We start from the raw sequence: 25659 nt of genomic DNA on the forward strand, positions 1-25659 counted from the left end.
AATTTCTGCCTGTCTTGGGTTTAGGCTCTCTTAAGCAATTATTCCCACTTTTATAGGTATGTAGCCAACTATATATACCTTAACTCCACAGCTGAGAGCTTGCTTTTAAGCACAAAAACAAGATGTGAATTTTTGTTTATCTATATTTTCTAGGCTTAAGTGCTCTTGACGATGGACAATTGGCCTGTTCTTGCTCTTCTGGCAGCTTAGACAAAAAACTTTTCTGCAATGCTGGTAACATGGGGTCAAACCTAATGCATACATCTGTGGACTTTTGCCCCAGCAAGTCTGCTGTCTTCTTTTGACAACAGAGCTAAAGGTCTATTGGATATGCTCCAATGTTTTAAACTTTTCAAAAAATATATTTCTACAGAATTATATTGTTGAGAGTTCCTGTTGCAATTTAAAACAAACAAACCAAGCTGCAATAGGTATAGTTATCAGCAATACAGAGAAGTTCATAGCAATTACTTTTATAACATCAGAGATCTGCTGAGGGTAATTAACATGTATTGCCTTAAGATCCCAGTACAATTTACACTTTACAATCACATCATAAATAGTAGGATATCTGTGATCTCTTTCATGTCTGTGGCTCTGCTTTTGCTTTTACTTAAGAGTGTTAACCAGATGACACTTTCTGTCCCTTAATTTATTCTAACAGCCTCCTGAATGCCAAAGCTCCTGTTGTTGGAAACCTTGTCTAAGAAAGGAAAAAATGAGCATATGTAATTTCTGGGTGAGTTTACTGGCTTGTGTTCTCTTCAAAACTCCATACAACTATATCTTGTAGAAGTCAACGTTACATTTTCCTGCAGAGGGGGATTGCAGAATCTTGCATAACAAAAGGCAGCTAAAGAGAATTCTTTATCCTTTCTGGGAAAAGCAGCAGCATCTTATTTGCAGGAAACCAAACATAAACAATTAACTTTGAACACTTGAAATGAAAATACTTTTGAAACTGGGGACAAAAACTAATTTAAGTATATAAGAAGGAAATATATTTCTGTGTACTATTTCTGAGTTACACTGCATAAATTAGTAAAGAAAGGTGCCTCTGTTTCAGATAGTTGTGCATGGCTTTGAAGAAAATAAGTATACTTGCCTTAAAATGCAACATACTTCATGAATCTTCTAATGAGCTCAGAACCTTGATTTACATGTCTGGAAGTCAAAGACTTTTTTTTTTGCCTTTCATCTCTGTAGGATCAGGATTGAACCCCAACATTAACATTTCCGTAGAAATCACTTGTGCATTACATCAAAAAGAAGTGAAAATTTTTCAGCAAAAGAAATATTTGTTTCTAAACTAGTCTTTTTTTTTGGCCCTGGTTCAGTGAACGTGTAAGGATGGTTTTCATGGGCACACAAATCTTTAGGGTCAGGGACAAAAGCCATTAAAATCTTTTTTTCGTGTGGTGTAATACTAAGGTAATAATCCTGTCAATAGTGTGAATGGTGTACACTGATTGCAATGAATGCTTTATATATTCCAAGCAGGAAGGAGGCAATTCCTATTTCTATTTACAGAAACATAATCGGCATGCTTTCAAACCCTTCTGCACATGCTTTGTTCTAAGCACATATTCACCATGGTAAACCTACATGTAGTTACAGTTTTGAGAGTGGCTTTTGCAGGATTGGAAGCCTTATTTTAAATATGTACTACTTTGGCTGTTGTCTTAATGGGCGCTCTTATCTGCAAAACCTTTCTCTGAGCTATTCTCCTAAAACAGTATAATATTACTAACAATATGTGTATTGGGTCTTAGGTAACTTTACAAATCTTTCGTTATAAATGACCCCAAAGTCTTGTGTACATAAGACCAGCTTTACATGAAACAGTAATTCAGTTTTTCCTGGGACAGCAATAGCATGACAGAAGATGTGGGGAACACTTCAGGTGGTGGTATTATAGAGCTATTTCCCAGTAGAGAATCTGGCCAGGATCCTCAGGTTAACTTCACCATCTCCTGTGTATCAGGTCTTAGTGATCAGGCATGGGCAGGACGTGCGGTTATTGTTCGTTCTGAAAGGGCCCAGGTCCTCTAAAGTAATGAAAGAGCAGCGGTAGTGGAGGCTGAACAAAGTTTGTGGTATACATTCTTTTTGTGTTGACTGAACAAATGATGTTATCAACCTTTTTTTCTATTCTGAATTCTAAACACAAGCAAGCCTTTAATGCAGATCTAAAGTTATACAGGTCTAAGTAAGCCCTGTGTAACTTATTTGCCATTTCGACTAGATTTATCTCTACATGCTTAAAGTGTCTTTATAGCACTATAACAGTGGTATAAATACACTCTGCTGAGATGCTGTGTATTATGCATATCTGTTTAATTTTATTAGCATTCTTTTGTATATAAACATTACAATCTGGTCCTGAAAATGTTTCTCACTCCCCCTGGAATCTGGATTTTCAGGCTGGAAAATTGCCTTTAAAAATAAATTCAGAACACTTCATGGATTTGTCTTACACTTAGATGGTAGACTTAACATTTCTCTCATTATAATACTTAAGTTTTTTAATATATCATATGTTCTGTCAAATTTTCCAAAAGAAGCATGTAGAAACTGTATGAGATCTATACTCATGTATTGAATGATTATTTAGCAGTGTCAACTGTAGAAGCTTTTTTTTCTTCTATGAACTGGTTAGAGATGGTAAATAGCAATCTTTTCTGGAAATATAGTGAGATTTTATATATAGTGAGATAGCCTGAGATTTTTTTATTTTATTTTATCCAGTATTTGACAGTTTGGGTGCTGAGCATCTGCTCAGTCTCCTTTATTGCTGTTCAGCACTTTGTTTGGCTTTCAAGCAAAATGTTCCTATTCTTCATTGCTGGTGCTCTACACCTGCTTTCACTGCTCATTTCATATATTCCTGGAAATTGGTAATTTTACCAACGATGACCTCCCAGAGAAAATTCATATAGAATTTGATCAAACTAGTGATATTTTTTTTACAGATTTCTTTAGAAACAGAGTGATATTTCTAGTAAGATGTTCCAAAGTTGATTCAATAAAAAACAAACAAACAAAAAAAGCATACACACACTACAAAATTGACATGGATAAACAGGCTGCTTCTTTCTTCTTGCATCAGGAGGAAATTCCTCTCTTCCCTTGTAATCCAAACACACTCATATCACTGGCCCTGTGCACTCCTGGCATTTTGCTGCTGTATGTTTTTATTTAGTATGATACAGCTCGTGGGAACCGATTCTGCGGGTGTCACCTATGCATTGAACAGAACCACTTCTGTGAACATCTTTTTAGAGGTGGATGACTTTGGTAAAGGACTCTGCTTTTGGACTATGATGTCCTAAATACGTGAGCGCATTTGTCAGCAGTGCCTCTACATACCTGCAGACACGCAACCCTAGCCCTTTTTGTCAGGAAAATTCAGCTTCCACAGCTTTTACTCCTTGGCACTTTTGCTGCTCTGGGGCATTAGCAGAAGGCAGATCAGGGGGCCTGGGAGGGACACTGCCTCCCTGCAGAACAGCAGGGCTCAGTGGGAGCTATCACAGAAGCGAGTGCCTCTCCTACCCGCACACTTCTCACAGCTGTTCCTGCAGGTGGAAATGCAGCATATATGGATTCATCTACACCTCGTTCCCCTGGAATGCAAGATAGGTGGGGTGAAAGTAGCCACTGAGCAGGGTTATTGTGATGACTCTTTTCTGCAGAATGTTTTCTCTTAAGTGTCAATTTTCAAATGGAAAATATTTCATGTGCCACCACGTAATAGAGATACCGCAGAGTTATGGAACGTTGTTCTTGAAAGCTGTCGTGAAACAAATATATATACGAGGTTATAAAAATGTGTTTTGTATAAACTGCCCTCTTTTAGCAAACATTTCACTTCCTATAATTGTGTGCGCTTTTGTTTGAACTTATCAAATATGTGATTGTTCTCCTTCTCCTTCGGGGAGATAAGAAATCCACCCTCCGGATATGCAGAATGATGTTGTTGTAATCACTCTTCAAAGGGAGATCCACAGTAAACAAATGTTAGCTTGTCGCCTCTGCAGCTTCTTTTGGTGAGCTGCAGAACTTCCAGAAAAAAGGCTGGGACTAAGGGAAGAGGAAAAATTTAGCTGTAGAACAAGTAAATAATTTTCTTTTCTTCAGCCCAGGAAAGACCAAAATTTATCAGTCCATGTAAGAACACTTACCTCAAAATATATTTATATCTGTATTTTTTTTGTTTTGCCTCAGAATAGGTTGACTCTCTGAAGTTTGCCAGCATTACTACAGACCAGTAAGACTGAGAAACAAAATCATCCCACAAAGAAAAGTGCTTGGACCAGATAATGTCATAGAACAGCAATTGGATTCCAGTGCCTGAGGTACATGGCAATTTTATTGTTGTTATTCATGCCTGCCAATATTGCATCCACTCACTGAAGCGGCTATGCTGGCAAAAATTTTAAATGCAGACTGTGACTTAGAGCCATCTTTTTTTCTGCAAAGTTCCTGAATGTGACCAGATCATTCCTGTGGAACCCAAACTGGTCAGCCCAGTTCAGCAGCACCAGCCTGCAAGGTTTCCCAGCTTGCCGACTGAGTGTGTTTCATTTTTGTTCTGTGGAGACCATCTCTGAGTTAAAAAGCTCAAACTTTCCACTGTTCCACTCTAGGCCTAACAAAGTCATATAGTGTTAACATAGGTGTGGTTGCTCTTTGAGACACACTGCAGAAACTGGGCAGGGCTAGGACAGCTGCCTAACTGTGCTGAGGGTCTGAATGCTCTGGAGGGCAGATGCAGAACATCTGCGAGCATGAGCTCAAACACAACAAGCAGGGAAGCTGGTGCTTTGGTTCATAAGTTACCTACATTCTCCCATGAGAAACTGTTGCTTTTTCACATAAATGTGAGTGTGGAGGCACCTGGCTCATTTCTGTATTCTGCATGCAGCCACACTTGTGTTAATAGGCAACAGATTTCTTCTCACAGCTGCTTATCACTCAAAAAACTGAAAGAGCAAAACCCCAAAGCCATGTATAGTGCAAAACCTTGTTTGTTAACAATATGGTCTCTCACAAGAAGAGATGGAAATCTGCTCTCTGATTTCTTCCACCACTTTAGATTCATGAGCTGGAGAGATAGCTCTGTACATCTTGTGAGTTGCTAACAGAAAGAAAATCATGGTTTATAAACCAGAGGTTTGAAATTCTTTGTTGTCACACAGTTTGAATTCCTACCCAAATCTATTCTGTAATTTTGAAACTTTTGAGGTTTGCTGATCCATAACATAATCCTTATTTCATAATATACATCTTTAAGATCACATGGAAATCAGTGAAGTTAGATGTTGCTTGAGTCACTGAAAGTTAAAACCAGCAGATTCAGATATTACAGGATTAAGCTAATTTTTTTTTTGCATAACTGTGGAAAGAATCATCTTTCCTTTTTTTTTTTTTTTTTCTTCCTCCTCCACTTTTGGAGCTCCTTCTGACAATAGTAGCTGAAAAAGTGTTGTGTAGTAAATCAGCAAGAGGCAAATATTCATCACTATTGTCAACACTTAGCAGATCTCAGCCTCAGTTAGAAAAGCACTTGTCTAATTGTATTTCTGTTCATGAAAGCAGTACTTCTGAATATGCTTAATATTAGCGTGTTTAAAGCCACGCGTAGTTTAAATGCTTTCCTGAATCTGGGCCTCAGATTTTGGAGTATCTGGTTGCCTCCAGTTCTGCTGTGTACATTTTAACCTGTTCCAGGTTTCCAGAATTTAAACAAGCAACTGCTTCTTGTGGTGTTTGTGCTCTATTTGTAGCAGAGAGGTGGGAGTGACACGTAAAGATTCATCTTTGGAAAAGGTAAGGAAAATGTGAAACTGCAGCCATAAAACTTTGCATAGCTGGTGCTAGTACACATGGCAGCACCTGGGGACCAATGCAATAGAGTAAGAACTTCCTACATTGCCATGAAGGCTTCACTGAGAAGATGAATTGTGAAGCATTGTATTTGAGTAAGCCTGTATCTTCTCTGTTTTCTAATCCTCCTTAGGAGAAGTGTCATTAACATTGAACTTATTTACATTTGAAATAAGATGTAATCTAGCCAAGTATTTAAGCAAAACTACAGAGTCCTTTGAGTTAAGCATATACATAGGTATTTTGCAGATTACTCTAATTATTTTGCACTTCTATTTTAAGATTTGGTGCTGTACTTCGAGTTAGAAATCTTACCCAGGACTAAAACCTGTCAGCTAAAATTAAAGATCTCATGTATTCTCAATGACTGTCATTGCCTCTGCACTCAGATCAAACAAATCCACTCAAAAATATAAATCCAAGTTGATTTTTCTTGCTTTGGAAACAAAGGTTCAATTGTAGGGATCCAAGGGTGTCTTCTATTATCTAAGCATTTTTTTTTTGCAGAATGTACATTGATTCATGTCCCTTAGCACAGTGCATTCTTTGTTTGATTTGCTTTCAACATTTTTGATGTAGATTATTTTTTTCTTTTCTGTACTAGGAAAGGTAGTTTCACTTTTCATCACTTTTCCAAAGAATGAAATGTTTGTCTTTGCAAAGTTTCCAGTGGATGACAATCTGTAGCATGTTAACTATTAATTCATTGGAAAAATACTTGGTGACTACAACACTGAAATGCAAACCTTGTCTTAGTGGAATCTGGATTTCCTCTTTTTAAGTTGGTTCTGTTACCTAAAGATCAAAATTTTGTAACCTCTCAAAATTAGATCAACATCAGAACACCCTCATCAAATTCACTTTTTAAACGTTTAGTGCATCCAAATCCTGCCCAGGTCATTAGGAGATGTAGGGGCTCAGTGATTTGAAACAGTCTATCGCTTTTAAAGTACTTTAAGATGTATTATGGATGCTAAATCTAAAGACAAAGACTAAAAATGTTGGGTTTAATTGGTTTGAGCCAAACTTTAATTTCATTGTCCCTGATAAAATGAGGCTATGGGAGTTATCAGCTTCTATTATGCAACAAAGAGTATGACTATTGGAACACAGAATACCTTTACATAGTTGCATGTTTTCCACTTGTTTATGAAGGAGCATATGGCTACAAATATCCATTCTCAAACAAATTCCATTGCACTTGCATAACTTTAGCTGTCGCATTTAAAATTTTCCTAAGAAACCATTTGCTTTCTTGTTCTCACTTTCTTCAAATACCTCATGTCTACTTTTGCAAAATTAACATGTGTAGACGTTTTATTCAATACGATGGCTTTATCTTCCTTGTGCTATAATTCTAGCACAAAGAAAAGTGAGGAGGCTATTTTCTTCATTATAGTAAGAGAATCTGTTCAAAGCTTAAATTTCACATACCCTTTATGATTAGACTTGCAATATCTTGTGTGGTGACTACTGACTGATACTGCAGGAAAAAAAACAGGGGTACCTGTTTGCATGTTTACCTGCCATTTTGAATAAAAATCTAAAACATCTGGGAGTAATTAACTGGAGTGAAAATCAAATTTGCCAGTCCTTCTTAGGAAGCAATCAGTAAAAATAATACTAGTGAGCTTTGCAGTGGTTTGAACTCACAGTGACACAGGTTCAGTTCCAGGAATCCAAAATGCAAATACTTGTAACACAGTTTCGTGGTCATTCCCGTGTTCTGCTGTTCTCACACCAGGAGATCTCTCAGAAGCAATCTCCACTGAAAGGCGTTTCTGAATACTTCCACCCTTTTCAGAGTGGGGAAAGTTACAGGTGTACATATTGTACAAACGCGCTGCCAGAAATAATTGCGTGTGACAGCTTGAAATCCACGATCTAGTTACAGTACCTGGCCAGATCTGCTATGGACATAATACCACATGTTTTGGTTGCGTGCCAAAACGTTCTGTGAATTCCACCATCTTCACAGCCATTTAGCTAAGTGAAAGTACGTATATATACCTTTGAGAAATAGGGTTTATTTTATATAAGACATAAATAAAATCTGCAATAGCAAGGATAGACAGCACATTGTTAAGTGCAGAAACCACAATCACCAGAAAGACTTTGTTTTATTTACTGACCCAAACCACAGGAATTCTTTCATTGCTTTCTTTCTATTCAGGCAGGTACCATATCAGGATGGGCGAGCTGTCTTCAGCTAAGCAAATTAACCTGTTGAGAAACAAAAGAGAATGCAAGTTAACAGGTTCTGATTTTGCCTATGAAAATGAGCTTCAGATGTGAGGTTGCGATCTATGTAAATTAAATGTAACCCTTCAGTATCAGAAGATAATTCCACTTGGGCCACATAAGGACAAAAAAACGTGCTAACGGTCCATGCTGCAACACCAGATTAAGGTACCTATTGTGTGAAAAATAAATAAATAATTTTACAAGCTTTTCTGTCCTCCATCTGTTACTTGAAATTAGAAGAAACAAAAACTCTAGTGCAATGATTTCTCTCTTTCCTTTCACAGTGCTAGCTTGGAGCTGCCTTTTGCCATTCAAGTTTATTGCTTTCTTGGACTTCAAATTGGTTTCTTCTGAGTGAAGCAAAGATTGTACTGACCTAAATGTCACTTGAATTAATGTATTCTTGTTTCAGTCTTTATTTTTCTCTTGGAGCCACTGCTAGCTTAAATTACCTTGTATTTCAGCGCTTGAAGACAAGGTCACAGTTACGCAAAGAATTAGAACTGTGGGACATTTCAAGTTTGCTTTCAGTATTTCAAGAGGAACACAGAGATTCCTGAACTTACAAAGCAAAATAACTATATCAGAAACTGGTGCATAAAACCACTTGCTCTGTGATGTATTCTTCAGTGAAAGTGAGGGGGAGTGACTAGCCAAGCTACATAAAGAATAGTGTGTAAATCACAGCCATGGCTGGAGAACTCCTTGACCACGAGTAATTCTGCTGCTAATTTTCATCTTTTTTTATTTTTTTCTTCTGATGAACATTCCATTCCCTTTGCAGAGACCACAAACGTCCTGTCTCTGCACATAATACTTGGTCTGTCAGCTGTTTGTGAGTGATATATTGCAACAACTCAGTATGCACTTCTGCTGGTTCAAATCATGGCTCTCCTGGCAAGTTTCTAAAATCTTCAAAGAAAAGCAAAATATTAATGTCTAGTATTCAGAAATATTCTACAGGGAAAATAGGCACAATTATTAAAGTTCACTTTCAATGAGTGTAATCAAGCTGGTTATGTGTTCATGGCAATTTTCCTGGAAAACAAAGGCAAGAGGTACTATTCTCATATTAGCAGAGCTTTTCTTAAAGGTGGGCTTGGATATCTTGTAGCATTCTTTTGGTGGTATTATTCTGTGCTCTCTGCTTTTTCAAAGTACATTGCTACTTTTGGTCTTATTCTTGTAGAGTATTAACAGAGCACGTTCAGCTATCATACAATCTTTCCATGAAATAAATAAATAGATAAAATGACTAGAAACAGCTAAGAAGGAAAAGAGAGGCATATAAACCAGATAAAAGGAGATGCTTTTGCTTTTTGTCTTCTGTTTATACTCAGTGTGTATTTGTTCACTTACTGTCTAGGCCTCTTCCTTGTCCCTTGGACTATAATTTAATTGATCATCAGCCTGATGGCTCCTCATAAGATAATTCCATGTGCTGGATACTTTCTACATTAACTATGATGCCTAAATTCACTTTCTGTTCTCAACTTCCACCACTTAAAAATGACAAACTTAGGTGTTTCCTGTGTTCTCCAGAATTATAGCAGCTGCAACAAAGAATCCCTAACCAATTTTCCAGGCTGATTCATCCAGCCTCTTCCTCCTGCTTTGTTGCTGTTCTCTCACCTAACATAGCTGTAGAGTACAAACTCCGACAAATTGCTTAAAATCATAATTTCTAAGTGGTTTTCCCACCTAGAATATATCCTGCTGTGTAATAGGCTTTTAACCACAGCTAATAATTTCCTATGGGAGTTTGTTAGGTAGAAAATTAAATGAAAATCTGAAGCAGCTTGAAGTTGTGTCCACTTTTGTCTTAATATTTTTTCTGTAAGTTACTCATAAAAATTAGGAAATGGTTTGGAAAATTATCGAAGAGCAAAAATTGATTCAGTCATTTGCATATGGCACTATGAAATGATTTGCATAAGCTGTTCTGAATAGAAAATGCTGTAATGGTGACAATTCTGGATACATGAGGAGAACTGGCAAGATCTATGCTTATCTTAAATTTGATGTGTGCCTTGGATGAGGGTCAGAAGAAAGTTGGAGTAAATTGTTTGCTTTTAATGTCCGGTTCCTTAAGGAGTTGGGTGGGTCCAACATCTAACAGTCTAAGCCATAAAGGAAAACTCTTATGTAATTTGCAGCAAATCCAAAGCTTCATCTAAAAGCTGTGGCTCATCAAACTCACAAGTGCTGTATTCAGGGAAATATGATGTTGCAACGCGCATTACATCAGTATTGCAGATACAGTGCGCTTGGTACTGCTGTTGCTTGAAATTGCTGACTTGTAATTTTTCATCTGGACCAACTGAGTCAGCAAGTTCATTCTATTTGGAGCTGTTTTATTTCTACAGCAAATCTGCTTTCAAGCAGTTGCAATGAAAATACAACATATTTCCTGCATTCCTTAGCAAAAGCCATTGTTTTTAATTTTACTTTTTACCTTGTGTACAACTGTGGCTCCTGGAAAAGGAGGAATCCTCTCTACTTATTTTTGACAAGCACTAGAGTCTAAACGTTAACAACCACCAGTTCAGTACTTGATTGCACTAAGTGTGATAGGCAGAAGTAGTTGCAGAGACCCACCTGTCCGTTCTTCTTGGATCTGCGATGTTGCATGCAATCAGCATCCTGGAGTTGAGCTAGGATAGCCCATACAAACAAATTTCCTCCTGCTATGACATGGACTGACCTGTGTTATCAGATGTCAATACTTAAAGACACTGTGGGCCTGGATTTCACCCTACCCAGTCGTTTTTAAAATAAAGGATGAGGAACAATGAGGTGAGGGCATGGAAGAAGACCAAAAGAATATCAGGGTCACTTACTGCTGGCAGAGTTACTCTCTGTAAAGATGCTCTTCCAGATTCAAGCTGGTTGCATGGCCATATCATTAGGTTATTGGTGCCTCCCGCTGTATTTTCATCTTGGACAATGGGCTGTACTGCAGCACACACTTGCCTTGTGGTCTGGGAATAGCCTGGAGTGGCACGGATTGAAAATGTCTGGCTAATGTATGTGCACATCTGCGCTTCAGATATAGAGCTAAATGGCCACAGCTAGAAAAGGCCATGTTTGCATGAGAGCGGTTGCAGAGAAAGTGATGTCTTACAAGACCTGGGAAAATGTAAACAAATGTTGTATAATATTGAAAGGGTTACAGCAGAGAGACTAGGCCAGGCTCATGGAAGTCACTACTGTTGAAGAAACAAAACGTGGCAGATACGTGGGAGGAGAAGGGACACATCAGACACGGAGTGGGGGCAGAAGAGGGCAGAGAAACAAGTAATTGCAGAGAAATGCAGTAGAGCAAAATAGGCTGCCAATCTACAGAGCTAACATACCTCTGATCACTGAAGCAACTTTTTAAGCAACTTTTTAGAGGAGACGTGAGAAGTAAATACGCAAACAATGCTTCTTTTGTTTCAATGAGAAATTAGTTAAGTTTGGTGTATATATCACACAAATATTTGAGGATATTTAAGAGTAGTTACAGACTCAGAAATTATGAAGTTAGTAAGAAGAACTGTAGATACCAACGTGAGGGAAAAAGGCTGTATATTCACTTGGCAGAAGATGGGAACATATTTGTAAAGATGGTTTAAAAGCTTCTGGCATACAGCAGAGCATAGACTCAGAGCAAATATATTCCATACATCACTGGAGCCTAACTTGCAGCTTGGCAAATGTCCTGCAGGCTTGAGTTGGAGTTTTAAATTTGATCTTTCACTTGCATACTACCTGTGGTTATGCAGTTGTTGTCTGGCTGCTTTCAAGCATTTCATGACTTGTACGATTTCAGCCTGCATTCTCTCTGCTTTAGAATCCCCATGTCTTAACATTTTTGATGTAAAACATGGAGGTCTTCCTATTTAACAACCCACAAAATGCTGAGAGCCTGGTGAGTAAAGGATTTTCAAAGGCTCAGACAGCAGAAATAGGCAGCTTCCATATTTTGCTTACTTATGTGAAATGAATGTGAATTCTTATACATCTCAAGTCTGCTGATCATTTTTACTGTTTTCACTGGAAAATGTTTCACTTAACCATAGTAGTTATCAGTAGAAAAAAAAGTAGATTATATATGTTCCACATAATTAGTAGAAATCAGAGCTCTGTTGCAATGATTTTTGTCTTTGCTTTCAGAGTGTCAGCTTCCTTCCCATTCCTCTGAAACAGCTGGTGCTGGCCTCCGCCTTTCACTGAATGGTGGCCCAGGTGGGCCAGAGCTGCGATGCAGGCTGTGAGAGGATGCAGAGAGAGAGGGTAAGGGGTACTTGTGGAAGAAAGGGTGAGGGGAGCTTATGTCCCTAAAACAGCTTTCTGAACATGTGTGGGTCAAGCCCCTTGCCATTCCTGGAGTAAGAAAAAAAGATCCACCAAGAGGTACAGGGAGGGACTGAATTTTTTTAAGCCCCCGTAGACAGAGGGCAAGTGAGGGTTATGTGCAGTGCTCCAGTTTTCTTTGCTCTGAGGAGGCCAAGAAATAGGAATGATAACATTCATTTTTCCTCGTTATCATCTTTTGTCTTTCTGTGCAAAACGTTAGATAAAGTTTGAGCCATAACAATGGAGAAAGAGCTATTCCAAATATTCCTCATGTGGGTGCTAGATGGCGCCATAGATTAATGCTCCAGGCCTTTATCTAGGGATGTTCTGGGGCCAACTCAGCATGGTCAGGTAACAACTTAGCAATTAGTTTGCTTGTGGGAAATTGGATCAACAAAGATATTCAGATTCTTAAATCCTCCTGGTTTCCTAGACTACGCTGGACATCTTCGAGGACTCAGAAGTCTAGCTGGAGCCATGCCACAATAAATGGGGCCACAGCCTTCAGTGGACACCAGTACCTGCTGTACCAGGAGCCTCTCACTTACTCTGATTGTTAGACTCTAAAAAGCTAGGTGACTCAAACAACAGAAGTCATTCACTTGCCTTCACATATCCAAGTGGAGAAAAGTACAGCTGCTGGAAGTGCAGTGAGTTTAATCTCTTTCTGTCATCCACAAACTTTTTAATTTATTTATTTATTTATTTGTTGTGATCACGCATGTTAAAAAAAGCAAAAGTAAGAAACCAACAACCCATAATTCTTCTGGCACCGTTGAGATATATTTCCGTTTTTTCAGGCTATTTCTGTTGTTGTGTTGTTAAAGGATACTTGCCTGGAACCATCCAAACTTTCCACTGAACTATTAAAAAAAAAAAAAAGCACAATAGAATAAACTGGAAAGCACATCTCTATGCACAAATGTCAGCACACTGTTGGGCATGGGGTTTGTATTCAGACAAAGTCTTGCTTTCTTTCTGGGAAAAAGACTCTTACTTAAAAACAAATGGTTTATAAAACAATGCAAAGAGACTGGGAAGACCACTTTATTGTGAAAAACTTAAAATTCAAATAACACCATGTGAGAACTTTCAGTGGTCAGTGATGGGAGCAGCCACAAAACAATTTGGAGTATGATCAGGGGGAACTAGAAACCACTTAATGGGGCTTAAATATCCAGCTCAAACAGATACACTGGATTGTGCAGTGGCCATATGCAGCAAATTCAGCAATAACCAGCTTCAAACTCTCCATCCCCCAACCCTTCATCATCATCATTGGACACACAGCTGTTAGCAAGAAGACCAGTGTATGATTGGCTTAGAAAATGAGTTACTCTTTCATATCTGGAAGGGTTGAAACATAGTGATGCCATCATCAGTCTCAGCTCTGTGGATATGCAAAAAGCCTTAATATCCACCCTAATCAGCTGAAATGAGAGGCAAAGTTCATGGTGGGTGTCCAGAGCAGGGGATTTTTTAACCGTCCTCCCTAGGGCATCTGGTATGGGTTACGATCAGAAGCGCAACCTGTGGCACAAGAGCTGTGAGGTAGGAGACCAGGGTCCTATTGCTGCAGCTGGGGACAAGCTGTTCTGCTCCTCAGTGACCCTCTTTCTCTTCCCACCCTTTCTCTTTTGCTGGTGGAAATGCAGGCTCCTGAAGGCCTTGGCTTACTTGTTTTCTGAGCACTCAGGGCTCTGATCCACCATGTGCTACCGTGATACAAACAACTGCTTTCAAGCTTCTGAAAAAACAGACACAAAAATAATATTGCTTAGACAAAATACCTTGGGAAGAAGCTCTCAAGATTTGTTCTAGCCAAGAATGCAGATGTGTATGTCTGTTTATTGACCATGTAAAGAGCAGCACTGAGGGGACAGACGTTCCTTATGGGGCACATTCTTAAAGCCTTACTTCTTCTTCCTATTTTTTCTGACATTTGCTGTGTTTTATATTCTCTGGCAACCAGCAGAGCTCCACTGATGCTGACTTGCAGAGCCCATAGAGATACTAAGGAAATATTTTTCCTAGCAACAAGCGTCACACAAAAACATGAAGAAACGCTTCCCCTGCTCATATTTCCTTTCAATTTTTTCAGTCATCTGGTGCTGAGATAAGAGCTGTGTGGTGAAACCTGCTGCTAGTTTGTGTTTCACGGGCAATCTGGAGTACCGAGGAGCACGTCAGGCCTTGACGCCAGCCATTACGGCGGCATGGAGCCCTGTCTGACGCAGCTGCGTGTGGCGTTGCCTAAGATGGCGGCCGCCCCAGGTCTGGCAGGAGGGTGGATAAATGTGACGATGCTTTCTGAGGCCGGGGTCTGCAAGCAAGGCGTTGCAGCCCTGCTGCTCATGCTGCCTGAGGTGTCTGTTGCCACACCCCATGGCACAGGTGAGGCCATTTTGATGTTGGTCCAAGGAAAAAAATATAATTAACAAGGGCTGGAGGTGAGCACACCTGGCTGGCTGTTAGGTGTTCTCCACTGCTATGGCCTGGGACTGTGAGGTGTCCCTGGCCATAGAGGATGCCCAGCATGTGGGCACACAGTTTGCTAAACCTGCAGGCTTGATGGAGAGAGGTGCTCCCATACAGCCATGCTCCTGAGGCCATTCTCTGGTCTGAGACTGGGGGCCGCCATTGAGAGGTGAGGTGAGGAGCATGGCGGCGGACACGTGCGGCCTGGTTGTGGCCCTCAGAACTGAATACCACTGGGATTGAGTCCCACAGCAAACACATGAATCTGACACCATCAACTTCCCCTCCATTTCTTTGAAAACCTGAGAGGGAAACTAGGGACAGTACTTCATCCTGATATGCCAATATTCTGTGTTTTCTGCCTGCTATCGGGACAGAGCTAAAGTGTTATTTATTTATTTATTTATTAACTAAAGCATAATTTTCGGTGATTGAATTATTAGCCAAGTGTGCGCAATGACTGATACTAGTGTCTGCTTGTGAATAACTCCCCCTTATTTTCTGTCCTTGCTCAGCCATGCTGAAACAGTGCTCACAGATGTGAGACCAGCAGCAGCGGCAGAAAGGCTTTGTCAACACCAGCAAATCACTGTTTCTACCTCTGCAAGGTCAGCTGCTGAAGGCAACGTGTTCAAGACCACAGCTCCACAACCGGTGAGGAACATTAATTGTCAGGAAACACTTAGAAATGACACAGTGTTAGTTAGGCAAAAAATGTTCTCATGACAGAGCCAATGTCTGAATTTAAGGCCAGCCTTGCATCTATAGGGTGAATAGTTTGTGAGTAACTTCAGTGGGGTTAGGATGAAGCCCAGGAGTTTCTTACTCATTACTTGCTGGGTTAATGACACGATGAACATCTGCAGAACATGTTCCTGTGTCATCACTGTATTTCCTGAATTTGTCCTCTAGTATTTTGGAAGAATTTATCCTTTGGAAACGCTTTATATAACAAATTGAAAAGCATTGTCTGCAGTTATTTAGAAATAGTGTGAATAAAGATAGGACCAAATTTGTAAAAAATGGTTTGAAAGCTGCTCATAGGGAACAGAATACAGACACAAGGGAGCTGCATTTCCCAAGATAAGCAACTATACTGCAGGTTTGAATTGGAGATCGAAATGTCATATTTTACCTGAACATATATCTAAAAGCCTGTATGATTCTTACAAGCTCTGCTTTGTGCTTTTGTGGTTCTTGTGTAGAGCTGGAGCTGTGTAGTTGTTATTTATTTATTTATTTATTTATTTATTTATTTATTATTATTTATTATTTTTTTTAGTGAAAATGCAAATAATCTCCAATTATGATGATTTAACAAACTTTAAAAGAAAACCAGAATGCAAAGGATAAAGTTTTAAAAATAATTCCTCAGGGTTTTTTTTTTTTTTTTTAGCTGAACTTGAACTCTTACACGTTTCAGATTTGCCAGTCACTGGTTATAATTTATCCGGGAATTGTATTTCAGTGAACATCCTAATATGTAGGGACCAGATAGAAGACCTAAAGACTCTATTGTGTGAGGAAGGCTGTATTCTCTGTTTTATCCTTCAATTTGGAGAGGAAAACAATGTGAGGAAATGGTGTGTTGACCAGTTTGTTTTACACATAGCGTTCTATAGAATGAGAGATATAGAGCAATTGCTTTCTATCCATTCAAACAATGTACTGTGGGTACATTGGTAAAGTATGTACCCTGCTCCATGTCATGCCTAATGGCTTATTATTATTATTTTCTGTGCTGTTGCAGATTCTTAATATAAGCTAGAGTAAAATCAAAAGCATGTATTTATTTCAAGATAGAAGTGGAAACATCCCCTCCTTGCAGCTAATAATAGGGTTGACATTGTTAAACAATTAAATTTAAAAATATTAATAATAGGTCCTTCATGCATGTTAAACAAAACTTCAATAAGCACTCTGTTTTATTGTTTAACTGTATGTATGAGTCATAAGGAAAGTGTTAATGTTCAGGATCGGATATGAATCATGTATTTGTGAACAATCTTCCAAGGCCAGCACTGAAATCCCAAACACATTTACTCTTTGTAGTTAGTCAGCTCTGCGCTTGGAAACTGAAAGTGTAATCAAAGTGAGAGTTTGTTTATTAACTAGCGGATGCTGTGCATCTTATTTACACAGATTGATAATGGAGGGTGAAAAATAAGGGAAAAGCTGGTAATGCATAGAGCTCTGTGTCCCTGGGGTACAAATCACAAAAGGAACCTGAGCAGCAGTAGCACTAGCCATTAAACGCTGAAAGCACTCTGTAACTTTAAAAGGAAATCCCATATTCATGAAGGGAATCCATATGGCACCCTATTTGTAAGGAGAGGTGCCCCATTCTCTTAAAAGCTGACTTGCATCATTTATTGTTTTGACTGCTTTAGCATTAGGGTGAGAGAATGCACTTCAAGGGGAACAAATAAGACAAGTAAAACGTGCAGGATTAACTTGGGTGTTATATTGTATTGTATTGATTTGCATTACAGATAGAAAATTGGAATTACTGAACTACGAGCTCTTTGTGCTCTCTGTATTCTAGCATACTAAAGAAATCAGGTTCTTTGTAGAAAGCAATCTCACCTGGTAATTACTTCCAATCATTGGTAATAAGTATGTTCCTAATTGCCTCCTTCCCGGAAAAGCACTGAGTGAAAGGAAGGTTGAGTTGCCTGTGCTGGAGAAGGGACAGAAGTAACTGCCAGAATTCATGTCCAATGTTATACACGTAGACTAAGAAAAGTTTCTGAATGCTAGCAGTGGTTTAGGGGAGATCTCTGGATATCTAGGTCAGCCTCTGATATTGCCTGACCTTCAGCAAACAGTTTTTCCTGTCTGGTTTCTCACCTGTGAAATGGATCCTAAAAAGCGTTTGATCAAACTGTCTATAATCCAATGCACAATCTCTCCTATGCTCAGGGAATTGCTATTGAATTTTAGTTATGCTAGGTGTCCGTGATTTATGCCATTATGGCATGCCGTATGGAACTCCTCTGGGATATGGCAGAATCAGTGTGGCTTTTGCAAAGGTATGTGTTTGCTTATCTAGCTCTGTGTTGGTGTTCTCATCACTTCAAAATATACTTCCAGCAATAACATTTGTTTTTCATAGCTGTGTGTATTTGAACCTAATGTAACATTATCAGTCTAAGCTTGCAAGATCATAAAAATCTGGGTATTAATGATTGCATTAAAAGGAAGCAAAAAGTAGATTAAATAACTCGACAAAGCTTTGGCCGAGCTTGCATTTGAATGGAGAATTCCTGGCCATATATTCCTGCCCCTAAACCTCATTTACAGATAAGAAATGACATACATTCACAAAATGTGTTCATACAGAGACTGTTCTGCTGGAGAGCCTGAATAACTGGTTTTGCTACACACTGAAATATGACTTGTGCTCTCAGGTGACAGGCTGCTTGGGGTCACAGCTGGCGCACTCACGGCCTGCTCTGGGCCTTTTTTGGAGGCTACTGCAGCCACCTCCAGGTTGTCCCATCACTTGGGACATGCCTTAGAAGTTTGTGGAGAGGAGGGTGGTTTTCTATGTTTTGTAAAGGATGTAATGGTAACTGTGCTGCTCAAAGGAGAGTCACTCGAAGTGAGGTTTGGTGGTGAGTGACCAAGCAGAAAGAAATCAAAAGCAAAGATCGGTGGTGATATTGCATTTAAGCTTTGTTTCCCAGAAACTTCCCAGTTCCTCAAATATGAAGTTTTCTTTTTAATAGGTTAATACTAATCATTCACGTGTTTAAATCCAGACAGTTGCACAAAGTTTACAGTAAAAGAATGAAAAATATAAATAATTAAAAGCCAGTCCATTTAGCTATTTTAGTTCTGATTAAACTGCTGTGTCTTTTGAGCAGAGCCAGACCCAACTATCACTGCTACTTTCTTCTGCAGCAGAAGCACAAACTGACGTCTGATTAGGAATGCTTCCTCCCCCAGCCTGTGTTGGTTTCTTTGTGTTTCTAAATGGTATGCCCCATCTGCTGTTTACACAGTAGCAGGGAACTTCTATGTTTAAAATAAAAGCAAATCAGACCCTTTGCACATTATTAAGCCTTTTTATTCTTGTGACACTGTAGAGGTCTCATCTGAAGTAATTTCAGTTGTAAATTATAAAATGCAGCCATGCAAAGCAATGGCCTGTTGCAGCTTTATAGCAAAGTACCTCCTGGAGGCTGAAATTAAGATCATGTGTTCAAATGTATTAGTATTTAAATATCTTATTACAGATACTTGGACCAGTCTGTCTTGCTGGCCTGGCAAAATTTATTTTATTGATTGTATCAAATGGTGTCTCTGGACGATAATATCTCTGGATGTATCTCTATTTATCTCTATCTCTAACTAAGTACTAGCAGTTGTGCACTGAAGCAGAGATCAGGAACATGTGTTCAAAGCGCGCTTCCATCGCAACCTGGTGTGAGCTGATCCCTCTCTTTCTCACTTTTATGTTTGGTATTGTCTGCCGTGTGAACTGCACAAAATACAGGGATATGCTGGCAGTGCAGGCAGGGCTGACTAAATTACTCTTCTCTTAATGCCTGTCCTTGTGAAGCACACCCAGAAGAAGGGATGGATCTGACTCAGAGTTGCTCTGTTGATGTAGTTTAACGTGGTTTTACAACCTTTCCTGTTACCTCTCTTCTGAGTAATGCTGTGCAGTCCATGTCCATAATCTAGGATGCAGTCTAGTGTTTTTCCTTATTTGTAGATTTAACAGTCGGTCAGATTTACTGATTTATTTTTTTTTCTTATTAGAAGATTAAGTTTGTCTGCCATTTCTTGTCTACAGAGTCTTTCTGATTTCTGCCTGCATTCAGCAGGGTCAACCAGCAAAGCCTGCCGCCTTCTCAAGGTTGAAAATTTAAACTTTGCTGCCATACATTGTCTGCGGGTTAAAAAATGACTGCGCTGAGCTGATTAACAGAGAACATTCAGTTTCCTTATTGCTGATGAAAGGGCTGGAATACTTGTCCAAATCCCATTAGTGGAAACCTAGTCATTGCTGAACTATGCAAGATTTTAAGAACTCATGTAGTAAAAATGTACAAATATGAGGTATGAAAGAGGAAAAAAGAACTAATTTTATGAGCTGTTTCTGCACTATTGCAGTTTATTTTTTTTTAAATGGCCATAATCTTTGCTGGTGCATGGTCAAATAATTGTTACCTAACATTCTGTCACTGGAAGGCACACACGGCATCCATATAGCATGGTGGTTATGCATCTTAGTGTGATAGTCAATATATATATTGACTATATATACATGGGGAAAAAAACAAACAAAAACCTTAGCACTCCATGATAGGCATATGAATGAAGGCAAGCTATATATATGGCCCCTTCCGGATTGCACTTTTTGGATGCTTATGTTTAGTTGTGTTCAACTGCTTAGAGGAATTGCTTAGGACTGACTATATCACGCCCTGAGAGATCAGGATGAGCTGTTTCTTTTTTCTCCTGTACCTATTGAATGATTCCATGTGCATAGTTCATTGAGACCAAAAGGAGTACTGAACCCTTGTGCTTCACAGTGCTTATCTAGGAAGAGGAGGAAGGACTTGCCTCATTGCCCCTTAAGGCTGTTTCAGTCTGTAGCATTTCCAGTGTTGTATCCAGACCTCAGGGTTGGGGCCCCAGTTTAATTTTTATTTATTTTTTTTTTTCCAGAAATACAAACACTGATGTTAAATGCAATTATTAGGGGATATTTACACTTTTTTACTTTACTTATTTTCTTTACAAAGAAACTAGTTGAATTCCATTAGGCTGAGGAAGGAAATAAAGGACAGAATTAGGTACTAATTAACATCAATGGAAAAGGTACTTCAAGCTTTTGTTCTCACTATACAGTAAGGAAAAAGTGTACATCAGAGGTGTTTGGTTAAGTTAAAAGCTGTCAACTATATGCTGGATACAAAGTCCATTTTACTTTAAAAAGATAAAAGTATTGGCAATGACTTGTAGATATGAAAATAAGTATATTAATAATTCCATTCTCTACATTTTCAGTTGACCTTTGTTCTGGTGGTAACATTTTATGGATCACATTAGTTTGCTAAATAAACTTATTCCTAGAAATAAAAACATGACAGCTTTACACTTAGCTGGCTAAATTGCTATTGTTTTCTACTATGGCAGCTTCAAGAATTGCATGGTTTAGACCAATGGCACTTTCAGAAAGTGTTTTATTCTGCATCAAGGGATGTATAATCCCAGAAAACAATGCATCCACAGAAGTGAATGCATTCCCTATCAAAGAGGAAGCGTGGTGCCAAAAGGAGATTCCGAACAGTTCCTGGATGGAGATTCTTCTCCAACATTGGGAGTATTTTGGACAGCCTCTAAACTGTGACAGCAGAGACATCATTGAGAAATATGATTAAGATAGAAAGCTGGTTGTGTTTTTTATTGCCCCCTAGCCCCAAACCCCTTTTTGCTAGCTAACTGGTGTTCAGCCCAAGTATTTTAAATATTGGGATTAGCACTCTGGGTTGACATTCCCATAGTTCCCCGCAGTTGATACCTTTCACTGGGCTATTGATAATCACTGTTTTTTGTTTGCTTCTTCCTCTTTAGCAGCTTTGCGGTTTGTGTGTCTGTTTGTATAGTATTATTAACCTAACAGCTCACATATGCCACTAGCCTGTTATTGTGGACAATTATTTTATATTCATGTACTTTTATTATCAATCTTTTACAGCCTGCTTGCCAATTTTTAGGCAGATAAATTCTGCATGCTGAATGGCAGAGAGACTTACTGATAGTAGGAAACCGCTCATGGAGCCTTAATAGCTTAGAATAGTTTATAGTGGCAGGTGTAAGAGATAAAGGAGGAGTGTCATTTACTGGTATATGAGATTCTAGTAAGTGTCATAAAATCTGACCTAGAGCATCAGAGCAGAAAGTAGGTTGTTTTTTCTTTTCTTTTATTAATCTTGTTACACCTAACATTGTAATATTTTTAAGTATACTTGCATGCCTTGTGTTTTTATTGTCTTCAGACTCTCACAGTCATAACATTCCTTCCCTTAAGACTAGAAACACAAACTGTTGATTACTCTGAGTAGGAGGTAGAAAAAAAAATTAGAGATATTGTGAGAACAATTTAGAATACATTTGGATCCAACCCGTTCTTTCTTAAACACGGAAACATTTCTAGATAAGGCTTATGCTAGGTCAAGGGATTCAAAACTATTTGAGAGTTGGAGAGCTGGAAGCAGCTGACTGTTGTTCTGAGAGCTGGTAAATCTGCTGTACTCAGAATAATCACAGGTGGTCAAATTCAGGACAACTCTATGGATGTGGCTGAAACTTGGGCCCACATTTGGGCCTTATAATGATAGACTCATTTCCTGAACAGGAACCTCATTCTTGCTTTCCTGAGGATGACAGGGATTTTTAATAAATACTCTGGCTTCAGCTCACTTCTGTTGGAAAGGCACCCTTATGAGACTGATTGTCTTTGAGTCCTTTCTGGTCAAACATTCACAAGCCATACTTCCTCACACTAGTACTGGGAAATTCAGAGGTGAGAGATTTACTCTGCCAATAGCACGTGTCCAGTCCCTCTTGCAGCCAGGTACCTGTTGTCTGAAAGGACCACAGCTGACCCCTCTGCTTTTTCTGGCTGTTCCATTCAGATCATTTCCTCATTACACCAAGACTGTGCCAGTTCAACCCTGCCATTGTGCTTAACAGAACATGCAATAATCCTTTTAAAATATAATACATTTATCACTTTGCTCAGATCAAAGGTGCATGGCTTCAAAGGCTCTAATTAAGTCATGGTGATGTATAAGGCTGGCTTTATCTATACGTTACTTTACAGAATGCTGATTGGATGTTGTTGTGTGTTGTGTGGCTTTTTTTTTAAACCCATTGTGTTCAACATTGCGAAAGTCCTGTAAGATGTTTCCCATCATTATGGTTGATCACAGTGTTAATATAAATCCAGATTTTTGCAGTGTATTCATACCTTCTGCCTATCTAGAAACACTTAATATAGAAATAGTGCTTTCTTCCTTGTTGTCTGTCTTCCACTCATTTGCTGTCAAAGTTCCCATAGCTTCCTTTCTTTAACCTTGTTAGCACTGCAGTTTGTAAACTCTTTACAAAGATGCCACGGACTACATGTAAGTCTGCTGTTCACATTTTGGGTTCAAATGTGATTGTGCGCTAGAGTGCCTAGGATAACTCTAAAGCATTACTTTGAACCACAAACCCCAAGTTTGTGGGCTTGAGATTAAGCCCAATTTAATGGTTCGCAAGGGTTAAATTAGTGGTTTTTAGAGATGGTTAGGAACAGAGTAAACCAGGCCAACATCATCTAACACTTAAAGAGTAACAAAACTCTGACAAGAGCCTATTGCTTTTACATGGCTCCATTAAATACAGTTAAAACCAGTTAAAACTGTGTTATTAGGGAAAATAGGGTTAATTATAATGGATCATCATCAGCCATCTCTCTATGCCGTTTGTGAATTATATTGTAAGTACTGTTAATTTAGCAAGAGATGAGTAGTAAGGTTGTTTTATCTCAGGGAAAAAAAAAAAAAAAGATTGGAAAAAAAAGATAGGTACTAAATTAGTCAAAAAGTCAAAATGTAAGTGATAGAATTTGGGTCTGTGAATTAAAGGGGGAAGGTCTGTGTGTAGCCCAACTCATCGTCAGTGCAACTCCTCTGAAGCCAGTGGAGGTGTGCACAGTTCAGGCAGGTATTATTTTTGTCTCACAATAGAAATATTGGCAAAGCAGAGCAATTAGTTGCAGCCAAATCCAGAACAAACTCATTTGCTAGAAATTACCCTGCAGTACTGAAAGGAAAATGCTGAAGAATTAGATAATTTGAGGCATTTTGACTTAGTCGAGCATATGCTACCAGAGAGAACTGTTCTGGGACAGTAGAGGTGTTTCCCAAAAGCAAGATGCACAACACTTCAGCTTACAATCCAATGATAATTGATAATAATCTAAGGATAGGGTGTTCTTTGTGGTCCACAGTTTAGAAACAAGAATGAAAATAAAGTGATGATTGAAATACTAATTTCTGTAAATAAAATGTCACTTTTCTATTTGATTTCCTACTATGCTAATTTATTAGAATCAGTGAAACTCTCCTAAGTATAGAGGGACAAACACTCTTTCTCCTATTCTTTTTTCCTTGGAGTAGACGGGACCATATGTTTCACTTGTCTATGATCAAAACATCACCATTTGCTTCAGATTGCTTTGTAAAATTACATATTCATCTAGGTCTTGTGTATAAAATCTCAAAGGTCCGGTCTTGCAAGCTTGCATGAGCAGCCAGTGAAGTGAACCATCCTGTTTTATTCAGTGGAAACAGTCACGTGAATTTTTAGAGATCAGACACACCAGATGATAAGCTGTGATTTATTACAGTGTGCCCTATGCTTTGGCCAGTTTAAAACAGTGATGTTTTGCATTTTATTTATTTTTGGCAAAAACTGGACTGATATCCAGAAATCTGGAAAGCAGATACTGCATAAATAATAATTCACAATCCCAGTATAAAGAGGGGGGAAGCAGATTTATTAGAATTTTCCTCACAACACATTTAAATTTGGTATGTATGGCCTTAAAAAGAGCCCACAGAGAACTATTTTTCTTTTCTTTCTTTTTTTTTTTTCTTTTTTTTTTATCTTTCCCTTTTCTTTTTTTTTTTTGGTCTTTTCTTTCAGTGCAGCCAAGTCATCTCTTTTAGTAAACTGCTGAGTCAATATATTTTAAAAACTTACCAACTGTTTCTTATTTCTATATAGCTAACTGATAAGGACCTGTTTAAGGGTTACACCCTTCCGTATTTACAGTGTTAAGGCAAACATGGTTATAGGAAGCAATTACTGTTAAAATTTACAGTGCGTATCATATGGTATCACAGTATTCTTTTGACATATTTAATTTAATTTGTGTGTGTGTGAACGTAGTGCTAGAAGCTGAAGAGCTGGATTCACATTGATGGATACGGCAGGCAGCTGCTGACCAGCTTCTTCGCAGAACCCTTCCCGTTGACCTAACCCCTGATGTTCCTAGAAATAGGCAAGTCCTTCCCCTCTGCTATTTCAAATTCTGACTGCAGAAATAAGTTGCTGTTTATTGAAACGAAGAGGCAAATCATACCAAGAATGGCACTCCCAGCCATGGGAAATAATTCAGTTCCCCTCTCACCTATCCTTATATCTCTCCGTAGCAATTCAGGAAATTCTCACACAAGCGCCAGAGGAACAGGAGAGGTGCTGTGAGTTCCAGGTACAGTTTGGGGGCAGTTCTGCTGAAATAACAAGAATGAGCACCTGTAAAGTTTATAAAAACTACTCCATCAATGTATGCAATGGAATGGAAACGGTGTTTCTTGTAACAATCTTTGAAACATTCTGCAGAATTTAATACATGATTTTAGATATAACTGTCAGTGCAAACATGTTTAGAGTAAGGCAATTTTTCTGTTTAGGTTCAAACTGTAAGCGGTAACTCAATGGCGCAGAGAGAGATCTTTGAAAGCTCTATTTTAGATTCCTAAAATTTGCATGTCAAAGACAAAATAATGAATATCTTGTGGTTTGGGTGTTTAATTGTAAACAGTCAAGGACCTTCACCCCATCACGTCTCCTCGTTTCTTACTCTCATGGATGATGTTTGGCCAAAGCCAAAAGACAGTTCTAAATAGCACTGTT

At 38.7% G+C, this 25659-nt stretch overlaps 1 long non-coding RNA gene across 1 annotated transcript in view; it reads left to right on the plus strand.

Moving 5' to 3' along the window:
* The window catches only part of LOC137857712 (uncharacterized), a 317831-nt gene that overhangs the window by 17765 nt on the left and 274407 nt on the right, over positions 1-25659 (plus strand). Inside the window, exons 6-12 of the long non-coding RNA XR_011097242.1 lie at positions 665-739; positions 4228-4358; positions 5734-5832; positions 8063-8298; positions 12292-12411; positions 12908-13124; positions 15468-15606. This is a non-coding gene — a long non-coding RNA (uncharacterized lncRNA). The remainder of the gene's footprint in view (positions 1-664; positions 740-4227; positions 4359-5733; positions 5833-8062; positions 8299-12291; positions 12412-12907; positions 13125-15467; positions 15607-25659) is intronic.

This window comes from Anas acuta, chromosome 5 (genome assembly GCF_963932015.1).
Source record: "Anas acuta chromosome 5, bAnaAcu1.1, whole genome shotgun sequence".
NCBI classification, from domain to species: domain Eukaryota; kingdom Metazoa; phylum Chordata; class Aves; order Anseriformes; family Anatidae; genus Anas; species Anas acuta.